This window comes from Ailuropoda melanoleuca, unplaced genomic scaffold (genome assembly GCF_002007445.2).
Source record: "Ailuropoda melanoleuca isolate Jingjing unplaced genomic scaffold, ASM200744v2 unplaced-scaffold4770, whole genome shotgun sequence".
Taxonomy (NCBI): Eukaryota; Metazoa; Chordata; class Mammalia; order Carnivora; family Ursidae; genus Ailuropoda; species Ailuropoda melanoleuca.
In genome coordinates, this window is record NW_023220170.1 from 1 (window position 1) to 12,816 (window position 12,816).

Sequence of the window (12,816 nt, forward strand, 5' to 3'; positions counted from 1 at the left end):
GTACTGAGCTAAACTTCAAGACTGGTTATATTTTTAAGACTTTTTTACTTATTTCAGAGAAAGCATGAGTGGAGGGGGTGGGAGAAAGAGAAAGAAAATCTCAAGCCGACTCACCACCAAGCATGGAGCCCAATGTGGGGCTTGATCCCAGGACCCTGAGTTCCAGACCTGAGGCACTTAATAGACTGAACTACCCACACACCCCTCCAGGACTATTTCTTAAACATCTCTTCTTTCCAATACCGGCATGTTTGGAGGTTTCATATTTCAAGATATTTCTGAAGGGTCATAGTTCTCTTTTCAAGCCAATGCAAAAATAATTTTTTAACTCATCACTTTTTCATTATAAGCATATTCTCCATGATTAGGGATGGAAGACACTTAATCAAATAATTTACCAGCCCTAAGTGTTAGAGAAAATATTATTTTTAATCTACTCTCATGGTTGTACCCATTTAAATTGAAGAGTGACAAACTGATGACAATTGTCCTCAAAGCCAGGTATAAAGGGGTAGACTACTTATTTACATTCATACATTTATTTTTTTTAAAGATTTTATCTATTTATTTGACAGAGATAGAGACAGCCAGCGAGAAAGGGAACACAAGCAGGGGGAGTGGGAGAGGAAGAAGCAGGCTCCCAGTGGAAGAGCCTGACGTGGGGCTCGATCCCAGAACTCCGCGATCACGCCCTGAGCCGAAGGCAGATGCTTAACGACTGAGCCACCCAGGCGCCCCACATTCATACAGTTATACATATTCCCTGGATGTGGACTCTTTGGCATATAATTATAATTAAATATTATTGACTAGTACATTATGGAGATTCCCCTATCGTCACACTCCATATTTCAATTATAGCAATAAATACAGACTTTACCCCCACTAAGACCAGGCATGAGGAAATATTCAGTATTCCAGGTTAAGAATCCCATCTCTGTTGTCAGACTTTGGTTGAATTCTGACTCCATGACATAAATTTGGGCTGTTTTTTTATTTGCTTTATTTTATCTTTCATTTCTCTATGCCTTAATATGATGTAACAGTAATAGTAATACTCATTTCATTGTTTAATTATGAGTATGAAAAGATTATTGCATATTCACAGATAATAAACACACANTTATTTGCTTTATTTTATCTTTCATTTCTCTATGCCTTAATATGATGTAACAGTAATACTCATTTCATTGTTTAATTATGAGTATGAAAAGATTATTGCATATTCACAGATAATAAACACACAGGGCATAATTATTACTAAATGCACTCCTAGAAATTATAGCTTCCGTTATTAGTTCATAATAATCAAATAATTAAATCTCTATAGAAAATCTCTCTCTTTGTATCTCTCTGTCTCTTTCCTCCCTCCTTCCCATTTTTCTGTCTCCTCTATGTGCACAAATAGACTCCTTTATACACAGATATCGTGTATGGAATAATTAATGGTAATTTTAAAGAATAAGAGACCATAGGGGCACCTGAGTGTCTCAGCCGGTTGCGCAGCTGCCTTCTGCTGTGGTCATGATCCCAGGATCCTGGGATCCAGCCCTGCTTTGGGCTCCCTGCTTCTCCTCTCCTGCTTCCCTGCTTGTGCTAGCTAGCTCTCTCTCGATCATGCTCTTTCTCTCTCAAATAAACAAAATCTTAAAAAAAAAAAAAAACAGAATGAGAGAAGATAAAATCCAAGATGCAAATTTAATCTCACAGATCCAGATAGATATTATTTTTATACCAACCTGAGAATGAAGAGAAATATCCCCAGTAAGAATGCAGAAGTGAAAAGCAAATGCTACATAAGAGATGTTAAGAATGTACACCAGGCAAAAGAGACCCAGGAAATCCACAAGAGAAGTTTCCTTTAAATGTTTGCCTTCGGAAAACAAAAAAAAAAAAAAAACAAAAAAAACAGAAAAAACAAACAAAAAAAAACAGTAGAAGAAGAGCCAGTTAAGAAGCTGTGGCTGCAAGGGACCCTGGGGGCCATTACTTCTCTAGAGGCAGAGTCCCCTGTTGAATTGGTTTTTGTTTTTTAATAGCCCATTTGCACAATTTGTCTTTTCCCCAAACTCAAGTTACTCTGAATGTGTCCTGGCATCAAATAACACAGTTTGCTCTGGGTTTGCATCACGCTCCACTGGGCGATGGTGTCACTCATTCTGCACGAGCCAATCTCGCGTTCTGCATCCTCGCTCTGGGCCCCTGGGCTTTTCCCGTGAAAGATGAAACAAGTAGCATCATTCCCTGCAGCGAACACTGTGGCATTTCAGAGCAGGAAAAATATATCTGCTTCACATCCTTCATTTTATAAGTAAGAACATGACAAATTTAATAATAGCTACAGTAAAACATATATTGCATTTACACATGCTAATTTAACTTAATGCTCGTAACTACCTCCCGAGATCACTATTATTATACCTATTTTACGGACAAGAATTAAACCTCAGAGAGTTTCAGTGACTTGCTCAAGGTCACACTTCTAATGAATCAGGGACTAGATTCCTGATTGCAGACTTTCATTCCAGAGTTTGTACCGCTTCTCACCTCATCCTATTGCCCGAAAGAGGCTATTAATCGTGCAGATCAAAATCTCAACTACTGATCCAGAATGACTCTCATTTCTACTCTATGACTGGTGTCTAAAGAGTATATTTTATCACAGTCTTTATGAACTTGAAGGAACAAAAATATGTTCTTTGTATAGCCAAAAAATGTGGGTATTTCCGTGATATACACTTTGATCACTTTACTTGAGTGCCTGGCAATGAATGCCCTCCAGGTTATTCCCTCTTCTGGCCTGACTGCTGCTTTATACTCATATGGTCCCACTTCAGTTCTGGCAACAAGAGCCTATTTCTGCTTATTGAGATCAGTGGAGGAATTACCGGTTTCCCCCAAATCCATTCTTCTTCTCCCATTGCAAGAAGATTGTCAGTAAAACAGTTGCCTTGTTCATGGCCCTATGCAGAATGTATAGCAATACTGGGCACATGATAGCTATGCAGGAAACATTTGTTGACCCAAGAAAATGGTGAAATGATCATATTTTCAGTAGGTGAATTATATGGCTAAGAGAGGCACGTATCTAACTATCACTTATATATTTCTCAGAATAGAGAAGCTCCAGGCTGACCGTGCAGCCATACTTTGGCATTGGGGAGTGTTGATTAACCATGTATAAGTTACAGCTCTGTGTGGATCTTGAGAGTAACTGCTACTTGAGAGCTTAATTTTGCTACCTGGGACCAAAGGTTTTCTATCCACAGAAGTCTTGGGCCTACATCGTAAACAGTAACCTACCTCTGACCCAGAATTTCTCTCAATGGAAAGTTAATTACTCTTTTATCCCCCTAAATATTGTGTTAGGTTTAATTTTTAAGGCCAGCCTCTACAAGACACTAAAAAGCCTCATGTGATTACTCTGGGTATATGTTAAAAGGTGGTTCTCAGTATAAGAAGCCATGACAACCACTCATTTAGCACGGAGAAATCCAGATAACACAACTTGCACAGAGCAAGAGTGAGTTTTTATTATTCTCATTAGAGTCCTCTCCAGATCACAAAGATTATTTAATGCAATTATCTACCTATATGAGTCATGAAAACCTTACTTTCCTTTTAAACATTTCCTTGAGGGTCCTTATGTAAAATTAATAATCTCTTCCCCTGTATTTCATACAACTTAGCTCATATCACTTATGCTAAGACCCTATTATGCCTCTCATCTCGTATTCTATTACTTTTCTCATTATCCTGGGCTCTAGCAGCAATGGCTTCCAACTTGTCCTTGAAATATTCCTTGAATATTTGCATTGTGAGCCCTTTTCATTAGTTGTTTCTTGTGCCTAGAGCACCACCCTTCCACACACACATATATGCATGCCTGCATAGCTACTATCTAGACCAGCCTCATGAAGATTTTGCTTACTGTCATCTTCTCAATAAAATTTAAACTCATTCTCACGCCTAAGTCAGGGACCCTCCTATTATCTTACAACAATTTTTTTTCAGATTTTGCCATACAATCACTAATATATTATATGATTCACTTGTATATTATGATCATTGTTTATGTGTTCACACCCCTGGAATATAAGCCTCATGAGACCAAGGATTTCTTTTTCTGTTTGGTTCATTGATAACAAATACCTAAAACAGTGCCTGGTATATAATACACACTCAACTAATACTTGTTAAATGAATGAGTGAACTGACTAATTAAATAGCAGTTCAGAATGCTAAGAAATAGAGCAAAAGAGATAAAAGCAAACTTATGTATACTATTGCTGGTATTTATAATTAGGGGGACAGAGAGATTAGTAAATACATAGTGGTAGTTATAGTTTTGTGAAAATTAATGTTGGTTTCTAGATTCAGACCATCCACAAAAATAAATTCTGAGTGGTTTAAATATAGTGTAAATATTTTAAATATGTATGCATTTTCAGTATAAATGGTTATGAAGTCTGTTCATATTGGTTAATATAATACTAGTAGTCATAACAATCTCTGGGACCTTGGTGGCTTAGCATACTAGAAGTTTATTTCTTATTCACGTAACAAACTAATGCAGATATTACTGGGAGATCTTCCTTCCAGTGATTGAATGAGCTGGAACTTTTTCCTATGACTCCACACCATCGCCTGGGCCTCATAGACTTTTGTTTGTATCTGATAAGTGAACAAGAACTAAAAAGTAATAGACAGTGACTCATGGGAGACTGTTACGGAGAGGCTTGGACACATGACACACACTTCCACCCACGCACCCCGAGAAGGACCTCAGACCTCTGACTGCAGAATATTCAAGGACACCTGAGAAACACATCTAGTCTTTGGGTTTTGTTTTATGTTTCAGTAAAGAGAAGAGAAGATTGGATGTGGGGACAACAGAATATACTCTACCACTCCACATTTGAAAAAGGATCTCTTTATCACAACACTGATGAAGAAACTCACCCTATAGAGTTTAGTTGATTTGACTACACACTTGTTTAAAATATAAGTACGTGACTACATACTTATTTAAAATGTAAGTATGTTTTAAAAACACTCTTCTAAGCTAAATTAGAAGATGAACGACAAGCGTTAAACCAAAGATATGACATATCAAATAGCCAGTTCATTCATCTACTTAACAAATATTTAGTAAATGCTTCTATGTACAGAGTTTATGATACTGCTATTACAGGGATGATCCAGACAGAAATGATTTCTTCTCTCATGGACTTAATGTACAGTGAGGTCACATTCTTAAAACAGAGAGTTATTAGAAAAATATTTGCTTCAGTGCAAAAAATATATGAATTAATTCCACCACAGAAAAATAGATAAAATGAAGCAAAAATGATTTGAAATAATTCAAATGCCTAAGGAATATGTTGTAATGTTTGGCTTCACTAGCACTCAAGGATTTTTTAATTTTAGTAACGAGGAAATGTTCTAGCTATTAGTAGACTAAGTTTTACGGTGTGTGCCCGTGTATAGCTATGTAGAGAATAGAGTTGTGCTGTTGAAGAGGTAAGCAGTTTAAGTTAAATGGAGTGAAAGTGGAAATAATGTAGTAATATAAGACAGCCCATTATATATGACATATAATATTATAAATGATATGACCATGGTGGTTATTTTATGTGACAACTAGTTGGATCCTAAAGAAAATTCCTATCTAAGAACTCCTGAAAAGTGCAATCAAGTTAGCTACTCTGAAACACACATACACACAGAACACACAAATATACATAAACATGTATACTTGTGTAACACATATGCATAGATGTGCATGCATATAAAAGATGATAGATTTTGCACATTTTCAATCACATTTAGCTTTTCATGCCTTGAAATCTTTATCTCTCAAATAAAAGCATTTTTGAAGCTGAGGCAATAGGATTCTAAAAAAAATGATAGATCATTTGTTATATATGAATGATGGTGTGTTCACTTGGAAGTCGGATATGAAACTTATGACAAGATACATAGGCAAGGGCTAGAAACATAAAAGGTGGCAAAAATTGACAAGGCAAGAAACAACAATTGCTGGAGAGGATGGGGAGAAAGGGGATCCCTCCTACATTGTTGGTGGGAATGCAAGTTGGTACAGCCACTGGAAAACAGTGCGGAAGTACCTTAAAAAGTAAAAAATAGAGCTACCCTATGATCCAGCCATTGCAATACTGGGTATTTACCCCAAAGATACAGTGAAGAGAAGGGCCATATGCACCCCAATGTTCATAGCAGCTTTGTCCACAATAGCTAAATCATGGAAGGAACCGAGATGCCCTTCAACAGATGACTGGTCCATATATACAATGGAATATTACTCAGCTATCAGAAAGAACGAGTTCTCAACATTTGCTGCAACATGGACGGCACTGGAGGAGATAATGCTAAGTGAAATAAGTCAAGCAGAGAAAGACAATTATCATATGATTTCTCTCATCTATGTAACATCAGAACTAGGAAGATTGGTAGGGGAAGAAAGGGATAAAGAAACGGGGGGTAATCAGAAGGGAGAATGAAGCATGGGAGACTATGGACTCTGAAAAACAAATTGAGGGCTTCAGAGGGGAGGGGGTGGGGGAATGGGGATAGGCTGGTGATGGGTAGTAAGGAGGGCACGTATTGCATGGTGCACTGGGTGTTACATGCAACTAATAAGCATCAAACTTTACATCGGAATCTGGGGATGTACTGTATGGTGATTAACANCCATTGCACTACTGGGTGTTTACCCCAAAGATACAGACGTAGTAAAGAGAAGGGCCATATGCACCCCAATGTTCATAGCTGCATTGTCCACAATAGCCAAATCATGGAAGGAGCCGAGATGCCCTTCAACAGATGACTGGATTAAGAAGCTGTGGTCCATATATACAATGGAATATTACTCAGCTATCAGAAAGAACGAGTTCTCAACATTTGCTGCAACATGGACGGCACTGGAGGAGATAATGCTAAGTGAAATAAGTCAAGCACAGAAAGATAATTATTATATGATTTCTCTCATCTATGTAACATCAGAACTAGGAAGATTGGTAGGGGAAGAAAGGGATAAAGAAACGGGGGGTAATCAGAAGGGAGAATGAAGCATGGGAGACTATGGACTCTGAAAAACAAATTGAGGGCTTCAGAGGGGAGGGGGTGGGGGAATGGGGATAGGCTGGTGATGGGTAGTAAGGAGGGCACGTATTGCATGGTGCACTGGGTGTTACATGCAACTAATGAATCATCAAACTTTACATCAGAAACCAGGGATGTATTGTATGGTGACTAACATAATATAATTAAAAAAACATTAAAATTAAAAAAAAAAGGTCCCACTAGCTTCTTATTGCCACCAAACCGAATTGTGCTATTTTAAAAAGCATAAAGGAAAAAAGAAAAAAAAGACAGTAAATCTACCTCTACATCTTCCCCAAATTTTCTAAATGTAACTTGTTGAAATACATTTGTGGAAACACGTCCCAAATTCTAAAACATCACTGAGATTGTGTTATCACCTTCTGATACTCATTGCAACCAAAGACATAAAATGGATCTTAAAGGGATAGCATAGGATATCAAGCATGTTCACAAATGAAGTTTATTGAAGTAATTATTAAATATTTAAAACGCAAACACTCATCCAGTATACAGTTACATCAGTTACCATGGTTACATAGATTTTATAGCATAGTCTACATAAAACATCTGATTGTCAGGGATGTTGTCTCCAATTATAACAATGCCTCATGGTGAAATTATATTCGATTGAAGTGTTTTAAAATAATTCCTATAATTTCAAACATTAACCCATTCTAGGTGCAAAAAGAGACCATTACATTTCTTTTAAGTCCGTACTCAAAACAATAATTTGTGAGCTGTTGAGAAGCCATGAACAAACATTCCCAGTCACAAAATAAACCACCAAAATGGACATTGTGTGAGAGGGAAAGAATGGACCCTATGTCAACACATCTTCTCATCTCAGATCTCATAGACCCAGAGAGTCTGGTGGACAATATGCTTCCCTTACCCTTGCGCCATCACTCCCATCTCAATCATGTTTTCTTTGTCTATTTATTGAAAACATAAATAACAAGTTATCTCAGAATTATTTGGAAGTCAATTTACACTGCTTCTATTGAACCGTGGGTCTCATCCTACATTTGAAGTTTCTGTTCTACTTAATTAAAAATGTTCTACTGAGGGGCGCCTGGGTGGCACAGCGGTTGAGCATCTGCCTTCGGCTCAGGGCGTGATCCCGGCGTTATGGGATCGAGCCCCACATCAGGCTCTTCTGCTGTAGGCCTGCTTCTTCCTCTCCCATTCCCCCCTGCTTGTGTTCCCTCTCTCGCTGGCTGTCTCTATCTCTGTCGAATAAATAAATAAAATCTTAAAAAAAAAAAATGTTCTACTGAGTGCTTTGCTCATGGCCTCCTTTACATCTTTGTTCTGGAGACTGTAAATCATGGGATTCAACATAGGAATTACTGTGGTGTAAAACACAGCCACCATCTTGCCCTGTTCCACAGACTCTTCCGTTGGACTTCTGAGATACGTGAAGAAGAGGGTTCCGTAAAATATAGTGACAGCTGTCAAGTGGGAGCCACATGTAGAGAAGGCTTTCTTTCTTCCTTCTGCTGAGCTCATCCTCAGGATGGCAATGAGGATAAATACGTAGGAGACGATAATGACGAGCAAGGAATAGGAGAAGTTGAGACCTGCCAGTGTGCGCATGATGTATTCTTTGACGGAGTTTCCCGCACAGGCCATTTTGATGAGGGCTGGGTCTGCACAGTAGAAGTGGTTGATCTCAATGTTCCCACAGAAGTACAAACCATGAGTCGACAGTGTTGAGATCAAACTAATGAAGAAGCCATATATGTAAGGAAAAGAGATCAGCCAAATACAGATGGTCCTTGACATTCGGCTGCTATAGAGCAGAGGGCTGCCGATCGCCATGTATCTGTCAAAGGCCATCACGGCAAGGATGAACACCTCTACGTGGACAAAGGCAATGAAGAAAAAGCACTGCACTATACAGCCAGGGTACGAAATGGTTTTGATCTCAGCTACCAAATTTTCTAGCGTCTTTGGCGTGACATTAGAGGAGAATCACACATCTGCAAAGGATAAGTGGCTGAGGAAAAAGTACATGGGGCTGTTGAGCTGGGGACTGATCCTGATTAATAGGATCATGCCGATGTTCGCAATCAGTGTGACAATGTAAACCAGCAAGAACACCACAAAGAAAAGGGGTTGGAATTCAGGACGACTGGTTAATCCCAAGAGAATAAATTCTGTCACATCAGTAAAATTGAGCATTTTCTTAAATCTGACCCAGGTAAAGATGCATGTTATCTAATAATATAAAGAGAAATCAGAAGCACACAGACCAAATATAGCCGTTCTTCATGTATAATACCATTTCTTAACCCATTCTCTTTCAATTCCTCAGCTAGTTTCTTTTTACTTCTCTCTTCTTTCTCATGCATTTTCTTAGCAGTGTCTGTTTCTCTTATACATGTATACATGTATTGCTACATGAGATTTTGTTTTAGAGAAAAGAGGAATATAATATAAAGTTACAGAAATATACTGACAGAACTTGCAGTAGTTATCCTTGCCTATAAACAAAAATTTCAGAAGGATGGGCACCTGGGTGGCTTAGTTGGTTAACTGTCCAACTCTTGATTTTGACTCAATTCATGATCTCAGGGTCATGAGATTGAGCCCCACATTGGGCTCCACACTAGGTGTAAAGCCTGCTTAAGATTCTCTCCCTACCTCTCCCCCTCCCCAACTCCCTCTCATAAAAAAATAATAATAATGATAATAATAATCCAAATGGAGAAATTTTGTTCTTGCTATCTCCTGAAAAGAAAATACCTTTTAACACCAGCCCCACATTTTAAGGTGTGCATACATTTTTTTATTCACTAGATTTATAGAGTTTTGAAGGTCTGTAATATAGTAGAAAATTACTCAAAGCCACAAAGAAATTCTATTTCATAATCAGAAAGTTCAGTGTCCATTATGAATCTTGTAAATTGAACTGTTTATCATAAAAATTATTTAATAAAATTGTATAAAATGGTTTACTACAAATAATTATCCTTATCCAAAAAAGACAAAATCTTTTAAAACATCACATTGATTTAGAGATTTTACAATTTTGGAAATCAACCTACTTGAGAATTGAATCATTGCCAGCCATTTGTCCACACTGCAAGCAAATCTAGTAAGAATAAATTCAAGCATCACCTCCTCTTTTTAGAATGTTCTTCTGGGTCTGGAAGCATTAACAAATTCTATAGCAGCTTTTTTTTTCCTTTCTTTCTGTCTTAGAACTTTGAACAAAATAGGAACAATGAAATACAGCAATTCCATCCTGTAACTTAGGAAAAAGGTTTAGAAAAGTTTGGGGGCCAGAACAGTTTCTTTTTGCTTAAAGCCTGTAGAGTTGACTTCTGTTGCTTGCAAGGAAAAAATTCAGACTCCTAATATTATCTAAATATCCATGTTTATTTTTCTATATTGAAGTCATCTATTTTCCTTAAAAATGTCCCACAGGAAACTACTCTTTGAATATGAATGCTGAGGAACCGAATGTCATAGGATTGCTTTGAGGGTGAGTTGAGTTAATATTTAGAAAGTACTTATATCACTGTGTCTTATAGGCCAAGCTCTGACTCAAGTGTTCATTTAATCATCACACAACCCTATTGCATTTGGTCCTTATCACTGTGGATAATGGCAAACTTGTCAAGGTTAGTACACAGGATAATATTATACACAACCCCATGTTCTGATTAAAACAACAACACCAACAAGCACAAAACATGTGCTGTGGAGTCAACTGGTTGAGCTCCCATTCTGGCTTTAGCACTTTCAATCTGACTCAACTGGGAATATTACTTAATATTTTGGGGTTTCAGTTTCTTCTGCAAATGGGGTTTCATAAACGGGCAGGACTATTTTGAAGATTACATGAAATAAAGTGTGCTCTATGCATAGTGTTATAAACAATCCGTATCAAGCCCTCAAGAAATGTGAGCTCCCAGTCATGTGAAATGAAGAATTCTAGAGAATACCATTCAATATATGCTGGATTCCCTTATCTTCTCGGCTCATTACTTGATCACTTTTATAAATAGCAGTACCAGAAGTCCTAAATGTCTACACTTTCCAGGTAATTGGCATTCTTCCTTCCACATAGGCATTTATAAATCACAAATCTAATTTGATAATACTCGTATTTGCCCAAATAAGTAACAGAGTTTTCATGGTTATACACACTCCCAGAATAAAGACACCTACCAGCTACAGGGGAATAACTGCCTTTACAAGGAGTATTAGTGGCTCTTCTGGTGAGTAACGCAGGCAGAATTTATAGTATTTGTTTGTTAACTCCATTTCCCTAAGAGACTGCACAAACAGGTGAAGAGGAGGCAATTACTTTGTTAGATCATTTTTTTCACTGAATGAGTCCCCTGGAGAAATCACAGCTGGCACAGTGAAGATTGAACATGGGAGCCACCACTGTGAAGCCTTTTCTCCTTTATGTTCAGGCTCAGCTTTTTCCTTCATACACCGGGAAGTCTATCCAGTAACAGTGACATCTGCCATGGATGCTCAGATTGCATTCTATTTCCCATGTTGATTTTCAGCTTAACCAGGTTTTCTGAGACAGTGTCTTCCACAGCATTGTCCCAACTTTGAGTCACAATTCAATTACCATGTCACTTTGCATTATGGACTGAATCCTTTTTCTCTGAAATCCGTATGTCAAAGGCCTGAGTCCCCCTACATCAGAATATGATGTGTTAGAAGGCAAGGTTTTTGAAGACAAAATCAAGGACAATGAGGTCCTAGGAGTAGGTCTCAATCCAGGATGACTTGTGTCCTTATAAGAAGAGGAGATTAGGACACAGACACACGCAGGGTGAGGCCCATGACAAGACACAGGAAGATGACAGCTTCTGTAAACCAAAGGAGAGTCCTTAGAAAAAAACCAGCATTGCTGGCACTTTGACCTTGGACTTCTAGTCTCTAGAACTATTAGGGTTAAATTTCTGTTGTTTATGCCTCACAGTCTGAGGTATTTTGCTATGGCAGCCCTAGTAAACTACCATAGTCTGTGTACTGCAGATAAGCAGAATGCTTTAATAATGGAATGAAGAGAGACCACGAATTTAATGTCATACTAGAAAATAAATGAAATATATTGTTATTTTTTTCTGCCCCCTTTTACTCTCCAAATAGGCAAATCGATAAGTATTTCCTGAAATCATCCATTCCATTTTTTCTTTCCTTTTTTTAAAAAAAGATTTTATTTATTTACTTGAGAGAGAGAAAGAAAGAGTGAGAGCACAGAGAGAGGGAGAAAGAGACTCCTTGCTGAGCAGAGAGCCTGATGTTGGACTCTATCCAAGGACCCAGGATCACTACCTGAGATGTAGGCAGACACTTAACGTGACTGAGCCACCTAAGTGTCCCCATTCCATTTTTTCAAATAAGGAACACAAAATCTTTTCATTCTAGCTAAGTATTTGAACACTTTCCATTAGTGTACCTGTGAACACTGGTTCCAGTAACCTTTGCAATTAATTGCTTTTTTAACTTTTAATTGATCCTTACAACCTACATCAAAAGAATTGGATTCATCTCCTTTTTTCCCTCTCCTTTGAGTCTTTCTTTTTTTTTTTATTTTTAATGCATTAAATCTTTAAGTTCTGTAAAATGTCTTTGAACAATATGTTGAATCACAATCTATTGGCATGACAGATGCTTATGAAACACAGATGACAATATTCACTGAATTTTATT

The 12,816-nt window shown here is 37.7% G+C and overlaps 1 pseudogene; it reads right to left on the bottom strand.

Annotated features, from left to right (window-relative positions):
• Window positions 1–8,394: 8,394 nt before the first annotated feature.
• On the bottom strand, window positions 8,395–9,312 carry LOC100471544 (annotated as a pseudogene).
• Between the last annotated feature and the right edge of the window lie 3,504 nt (window positions 9,313–12,816).